Raw genomic sequence first — 6,442 nt, forward strand, 5'->3', positions numbered from 1 at the left:
GCAGGAGAGAGTTGAAAAAGATTACTAGACATACAAGTGTTCTAAGTGGATGACAGTTGAAATTCTTCAAGCCTCCAAGTGGGAGATTGTTGGGCTTTGTGGAGGCTTGTGAGCCGGCCCGACCCATTACTGAAACCCTAGGTTAACCATTTGGTTTTCCTATAAATATGATCCTTGTATTTGTAATTCTAAAACGAGCACAAGTGAAATAAAAATCCTCCTGTTACAGTCGTGGAGTAGGGAAACCGAACCACGTTAAATTCTTGTGTGTCCCGTTTGTGTTCCGTTTCTCTTTTCTCTAGATTATTTGTGTGTGTTGTGTGTTTAATTCCCAACAATATGAAAAGGTAGCATTAGACTTTTAATCTGCAATTTTGTTACTTCCTCAGTTTGCAAGCTTCCTTTATTGAATTATTAAGATATTCTTTATGAAATTGACATAATTCGATTCAGAAATCAAACAAACTCTTTTTAATTCTCAAAGAAATGTGAGAATTTATACAGACGTAGGCTTGCTTGGAGCACTCTAATTTCTTCAAAGTAACAGCGCCGAAGGCACAACCCGACCAATTTAGGCCAGGAGCATCGCCGACAGAAGGGACGAGATGACCGGTGCATACCTAGGGCGGACCGGCCGGCCCATCCCAAAGTCCAACTACGAGCTTTTTAACTGCAACAACTTAAATATACGTTATTGGAGCTGGAATTACTGCGGCTGCTAGCACCAGAATTGCCCTCCAATGGATCCTCGCTAAGGGATTTAGATTGTACTCATTTCAATTATCAGACTCATAGAGCCCGACATTTTCATTTATTGTCATTACCTCCCCGTGCCAAGATTAGGTAATTTTGCACGCCTGCTGCCTTCCTTGGATGTGGTAGCCGTTTCACAAGCTCCCTATCCGGAATCAAACCCTAATTTTCCGTCACCCTTCACTACCATGGTAGGCCACTATCCTACCACCGAAAGTTGATAGGGCAGAAATTTGAATGATCTGTCGCCGGCACGATGGTCATGCGATCGTCGAGTTATCATGAATCATCGCAGCAACGGGCAGAGCCAGCGTCGACCTTTTATCTAATAAATGCATCCCTTCCAGAAGTCGGGTTTTGTTGCACGTATTAGCTCTAGAATTACTATGGTTATCCGAGTAGTAGATACCATCAAATAAATCATAACTGATTTAATGAGTCATTCGCAGTTTCACAGTCTGAATTTGTTTGTACTTACACATGCATGACTTAATCTTTGAGACAACCATACGACTACTGGAAGGATCAACTAGGTAGCATTCTTCAACGACGTCGCGTGTTGCATGAGCGCGACGCGCCCGTTCGGGTACGATTGGGTCCAAGGCGAGCGCGACAGTCATTCGCAAAGAGCATTCGTTTTGGGCAGATAGGAGCCGGTGAAGGCCCCATGCCCACTACGTCTACCGTATTTGAGAATTCGAGGCACCGCTCGTGGACCACGCCATCGCACGACGAAGGCGACCGATTGAAATTACATAATGCCTAGGCATTGGGTATGCAGCACAGGATTTCGACATCCGACAAGCCTAGATTGCTCTTGATTCGCCACTGAGATGGCATGCGAGTTAGGACGTCGCTGCTCAAAGCAGGGATCCAACCTAACCACACATTCTCAACACCACTCATGCGTACGTGAATAGATCCGTCGATGCACGCCCGACATCCGTTCCGATGCCCGACATGAGATGTCGTGCGACGACGCTGATGCCTTCTTTATAAGGCCACTGCTATACCCACCGTTATGCGCCCGCCGAAGGTGGTTGATAATTTAATCACTGCAGAGATATTAGAGGAAGACTAAAATTCACCCAAGGGAACCTCCCACGCACGATTTATCATAGCATCTGGCCGTACATGGCCTTACGTGCCCCGTGCGTGCGACGCCTAGAGTTAGCCGTAACAGGAGCTCTAGAACTTGCCACTCGCCCGAAAGCACTGGCGTTTCCACACCAAACGCTTATATAGACTAGTCGTGAGAAGTTCCCTCGGCAGCGCACTGTCGCCTCACAGACGTCGCTAGCATGTTTTTGTAAGCGCCCAAAGGCGTAGCACGGACAATCCATGCATGCCATCAAGCGCCCATGTAGCACGTCTACTAAGCCCACAGAACGCCCATGACGTTCGCCTTGTTACGCCTCAGTCGCCCCGCAGACGTTGCCGACATATTTTTGTAAACGCCCAACGATGTAGCACGAAAAAGTCATGCATGTCATCAAGCGCCCACGCAGCACGCCTACTAAGCCCACAAGACGCCTTTGACGTTCGCTTTCTTTCGCCTCAGTCGCCCCGCAGACGTCACTAGCATGTTTCTGTAGACGCCCAACGGCGTAGCACGGACAAGCCATGCATGCCATCAAGCGCCCACAGTGCACGCCTACTAAGCCCACAGGACGCCCATGACGTCCGCCTGCCTTCACCTCAAACGCCCCGCAAATGTCGCTAGCATGTTTTCGTAAACGCCCAACAGCGTAGCATGGACAAGCCATGCATTCCATCAAGCGCCCATGCAGCACGCTTACTATGCCTACAGGACGCCCTTGACCCTGCCTTCGCCTCAGTCGCCCCGCAAACATCGCTAGCATATTTTTGTAGACGCCCAACGGCGTAGCATGGACAAGTCATGCATGCCATCAAGCGCCCACGCAGTATGCTTATTAAACACACCGGACGCCCATCACGTCTGCCTGCCTTGCCTCAATTTCCCTGCAGACGTCGCCGGCATGTTTTTATAAACGTCCAACAGCGTAGCACCGACAAGTCATGAATGTCATCAAGCGCCCACGCAACACGCCTACTAAGCCCACGGGACGCCCATGCCGTCCGCCTTCTTACGCCTCAGTTGGTCTCCAACACCTCTACCACCCTTGTATATGCTTAAGAAAGTTTTACCCATGTGACAGGAGTAGATATTATTTTTCTAGAGAATCATAATGGAAATGTACAACCCAAATATGCACGTTCTAAGGTACAAACACATATTAGCTTTCACAAATCACTTTTATATATAAAAAAATATTTTTAAATTTTTTTTTTACATTTTTAGTTTTTTTCCGAAATTTCTGAAAAATATAGTAATAAATTAATAATAAATAGGAAAAATATCGAAAAAATATGAAATCAACACCAAAAGTTCAGAAATAAATATAATAACCTTCAAATAAAAAATTTAGTATATTTTAATTTTTAAAACGAGACGCAAAAAATAATAAACCGTAAGAATAAATTATAAAATAATGATTAAAAGCCAAAAAAATACGAAAATGCTCGAGAACACTTCTAAACATGTGAAAGTAATGATAGACTACATATTTATACAAATAAAAGATGTTTCAATATCGTACGAATCGTAAAAGAAATGAAGAATGATAAAGACGAGCCACTTGAGGCGGAAGCATTAAGAATAGATAATGGAAAATAGATGAATATGTGTGTTATGCATGAAAAGTTTTTCAAACTCCTTTGATTTATGTATGGCATGGACATCCGCATGTTTCAACTAGAGCTTGGCCAATATCGCGCAAGCCACGGCCGATGCGAGCAGGCCACGGCCGATCGTTGTGTGCAGCATTTTCGACGACGACCAACCGTGTGTGTTGTCCAAGGGCTATGATGGCATGCTACGCTTGACGTCGTTCGACCGTGTGTGCTGTCCAAGGGCTATGATGGCATGCCACGCCCGACGTCGTCCGCCAGTGTGTGCTTTTCAAGGGCTATGATGGCATGTCACGCCCGACGTCGTTCGACCGTGTGTATTGTCCAAGCGCGATGATTGCATTTTACGCCCGATGTCTTCCGACCGTGTTTGCTGTCCAAGGGCTATGATAGCATTGCCAAGTCGACGTCGTTCGACCGTGTGTGCTGTTCAAGAGCAATAATGGCATGTCACGCCCGACGTCGTCCGACCACATATGCTGTCCAAGGGCTATAATGGCATGTCACGCCCAACGTCATCCGACCGTGTATTGTCCACGGTCTATGATAGCATGCCACAACCGACGACGTTCGACCTGTGTGCTATCCAAGGGCCATGTGGGCATGCCACGGCCGACATCGTTCAACTGTATGTGTTGTCCAAGGGCGATTATGCATGCTAAGACTGGAAATGGACCGGAACGGGACCACCGGATCAGAACGAACTGTATCAAACCGGAACGGGACGAGTTGACTGGTTCGTTGATCGGTACCGGGATGAACCGAACCGGAATTACTGAGATGGATACTCGGTTCCGTTCCGTCCCATTATATACCGGATGGAACTGAAACGGACCGGAATGGAACAGGATGGGATAAACGGGATGACACATCTAGTTATTTAAAAAAAAAGATTTTTTTGAATTACGAAAATATGAATATTTTTTTATTTTTCTAAGTTTAGATTAATATTTTTTAAATTTATAATGTAATTTTTTACTTAAGTTATTTTAAAGATATTTTTTATAAAAATTGCACTTATTAAGGTTGCAAGTTAAGTCTAATTAAGTTTTCAAGATTTAAATCTTTTGAAGTTTATAAGTTATTACTCATTATTTATTAATATGTTATAATTTATAAGTAATATTTATAACTTGTAATTTAAATAAATTAAATTTGTAATTTTAAAAAATTAAATAAAAATAAGGATAAAACAATTACACAAATTAAAAAATATCAATTTAATTTATTTAAGTTGTATTATAAATCATAATTTCAACTTACAACTACAAGTAGAGTGCATAGTTTATGCAACCACCTTCTAGGAAGGGTTCTGTTTCAACTAAGTTTCGAATGTAATACTAGCAGTGGATAGTTGGGTTACTTGGATAGTATTTATTATTTAATATAAAATATAAATTATAATTAATAAATATATAATATGAATTAATTAATAAATATTAATTAATCGGAATCGGACCAGATTCGGATCGGACCGGAATCGAAATAAATCGATAACGGTTCACCGTACCAAACCTCGATTTCGTTGTGTTCCGTGTCCCGGTTCAGAATGTCCCGTTGTCTCGTAGGGAACCGAACCGGAATAGTACCGATATATCCCGTTCCGTTGCCCAGCCTTATGCAATGCCACGCCCGATGTCGTCCGACCGTTTGTGTTGTCTAAGGGCGATGATGGCACGCCACTCTCGACGTCGTCCGATCGTGTGTTGTCCAAGGGCCATGATGACATGTCAAGCACGACGTCGTCCAACTGTGTGTGTTGTCCAAGGGCTATGATGGCATGTCAAGATTAAATAATAAAAAAAATATAATCTAGAGGGAGTAATTATTAAAAAAAAGTAAATTATGTTGAGTATTAAAACTCCTGCATAGTTAAAGTATGTATCTGACAATTTCAACATCTTCTACTATATCAGAAGTATCACTTAAAAAGTGGTATCAACCTGTATGTTTAAGGGCAAATTATATTTGTTTAGGGGCATTTTAGACTTTATAGGTCAGACAAAATTGTTACCTGCCATTATCCTAAATACTTAGAAGCAAATGCATCATTTTTTGTGGTCTTTTTGTATCTCTACAAATTTCTCCATTCTTCTTTCTTTTTCGATCATAGATTAATTTTTTGGTCATTCTTTAAGGCCTTTATCAAAATTTTCAAATCCTCTTTGTGTATTTTTCAAATCTAATTTTTTCTTTTTTAATGAAAATTCGATTTCTATGTTGATCAAAATTTGAGGAGAATTTGAATTAGGGCAATAATTTATCTTATTATTTCTCCAGAATTTTTATCTGACTCACTGCTCACTCATCAGCAGTATGAAAATTGTGTTTCTTAATCCAATTTGATATTAAGGTTCCTACAATTTTGTTCTAAATTTGAGCTTTAATAAGGCTTTGAATTTTGAGTAGCCACGAAGTTTCATCAATCAGTCCAATTAATTTATTGTAATAGGAGCTAAATTTTTATGGATTTTTTTACCAAGCTAAGTTTGGGCATGTGCACTTCTCAATGTCTTCTGTGTGATTATATACATAACCATATATTTTCCTCTGTTTCTTATGTAGGATTTGTTGGTATTTTCTATGGAAAGTTGATGAATTTTTTTTTGCTGGCGGTAAGACCGGGCAACGGAACGGGACGTACCGGTACCGTTTCGGTTCGTCCCGTTTCGGTTGCCTACGGGACGGGCCGGGATAGTCTAATCCGGTACACGGAACGGGACGGAACCGTAATTTCGTACCGGTGTACGGGTACCGGTTCATTCCGGTTTTTGTCCGGTTCGGTCCGATTTATTTAATATATATTAATTTTTTTATATTTTATATAATTTATATTTATATTTTTTATAAATTATATTTTATAATTCAAATTTCAAATTAACCGCCCCTGCCCGCCCCTGCAGTCTACAGTCTGCACTCTGCATAAAGCTGCAGTGCACTGCAGCTCCAGCCTGCAGCCAGCCCCCCCGCCCCCACC

This window comes from Solanum pennellii, chromosome 9 (assembly GCF_001406875.1).
Source record: "Solanum pennellii chromosome 9, SPENNV200".
NCBI lineage: Eukaryota > Viridiplantae > Streptophyta > Magnoliopsida > Solanales > Solanaceae > Solanum > Solanum pennellii.